This window comes from Aplysia californica, unplaced genomic scaffold, assembly GCF_000002075.1.
Source record: "Aplysia californica isolate F4 #8 unplaced genomic scaffold, AplCal3.0 scaffold01339, whole genome shotgun sequence".
Taxonomy (NCBI): Eukaryota; Metazoa; Mollusca; class Gastropoda; order Aplysiida; family Aplysiidae; genus Aplysia; species Aplysia californica.
Window position 1 is genome coordinate 26205 of NW_004798609.1, and position 1956 is coordinate 28160.

Genomic DNA, 1956 nt, shown 5'->3' on the forward strand with positions numbered 1-1956 from the left:
TGCTCGTGTTATTCAAGATCGACAATAACGACAACAGAAACAACATCAGCAACATATCTGCTCGTGTTATTCAAGATCGACAATAACGACAACAGAAACAACATCAGCAACATATCTGCTCGTGTTATTCAAGATCGACAATAACGACAACAGAAACAACATCCGCGGTAGCTGTGCAGTCTACTCAAGAACAGCAATAACAACAACAGAAACAACCACAGCAGCATCTGTTGGAGTTACTCGAGGAAACAATAACCATCGTTCGAAAAGGCCGCCCCACATACGGAGCAATACCTACAACACAGACTACAGCAGCGACACGTCTTCAAGCAGTTCCAAGCTCAGAGAGCAAACAGTTTCAAAAGAACGAAAAAAAAACAACAACAACTATTTTATAAGAATTGAATCTAGATTTTGTATCTTATCTTGCCTTTTTGACAAAATGTTTAATAATAATAGAAAGCATTTGTACAGCACAAATTTCCGGTCAACAGCAAGCTCTTTGCGCTTTACAATCTATAATTTTATTACCCCAGTAGTCTGATAGTATTCTGAAACAATCTCAACTTCCTGGAAAGCATACCTTGCAAGCTGCCATTTTATAGGCGCTAAAACACTAACATTCTGACAAGATCTTTCGCTGTCTGTGTCCGCTAGCCCATTTCTACTTGGGTAAAGTGAGGAAAATTCATGTAAACGTGCCTTTCCCAAGGACACAACGTCGCGCCTGCGACTCGAACACCCGAATCCGAAACCTCATGATTACGAATCCGGTAGCCTAACCGTCTCTTGAACATGCGACTAACACAACACCACAGATTATTAAGAAAGTGCGAGAGACTTTTTTCTCTAAAAATGTTCGGCTTAATACGTAATACAAACAACTGGCCAACGACAAGCGCTCGGGCTACTCACCGAAAAAACAGAGCTGGCATCATTCCCGCCGTAGTAAGAAGGCCATCCACAAAAGAACATGTAGCGCATCCAAGGCTGGTATCCACCACCGTAGTCATATTCCATGAGATCTTGGCGTACCTGAAATGGCATGGGTTCAGGTATAAGTCATTAAAGCGTGTACATCATCATCATCATCATCATCATCATCATCATCATCATCATCATCATCATCATCATCATCATCATCATCATCATCATTATCATCATCATCATAAACATCAACATTATCATCATCATGAGACGTGAAACGAGAATTGGGACATTGCATAAGTGATAATAACTCTGACTTACAAGATGATTTACTCTTTCTATTAATCAGAGACATAGGCATAGTAAGTTGGGCCAAAGATTGCTCTAATAAAATTTCCATTTCGGTTGCGAGACTAATCGTTTCATTAAGTACTGGTGGCGACATGTACAACATTGCACCTGAGCTAGGGCAGCTTTAGAGAGTGAACAATCTGGAAACTCGATATGTTTGGACACTCCTAACTAATTAAAATAAACACACTCTCCCAACCCCCCCCCACCAAACAAACAACCCCCCCAACCCCCCCCCCAAAAAAAAAACACACAAAAAACCAAAACAACAACAACAACAAAAACACAACAACAACAAAAAACGAACTTTTTTCTTCCTTTTTGACATCTTGGCTGAAGACATACATCATTGCTTTCACTCCTCAGAAACCCGGTATGTGCAGCAAGGTTGCCCTCAGGCTTAAACTATAATGACATTGTCAATTTAACGGCTGAGGTTATTTTTTAGCAATCGAAACAGAGCAAAAAGTTTGACCCCTCCCCCCCTCCTCTCAAAAAAGGGAATAATTAAATAACTATTATTTCAAGCGAAAACGGAGGCACTGACTAACACCTATACTGCTGGAGAGATGTTTAAGATTACTGCCTCTCCCCCTTCTCCAAAAATATTGTTCACTTAAAAAAAATTAATACAAGGTCTTAAAAAATTATCTTAGCGATAAATGAAGAAATAAAAAA

General features: G+C 39.7%; 1 protein-coding gene across 1 annotated transcript in view; it reads right to left on the reverse strand.

The window, feature by feature from the left end:
* The window catches only part of LOC101860942, a gene marked incomplete in the record, with an annotated part of 13259 nt that overhangs the window by 2094 nt on the left and 9209 nt on the right, over nucleotides 1–1956 (reverse strand).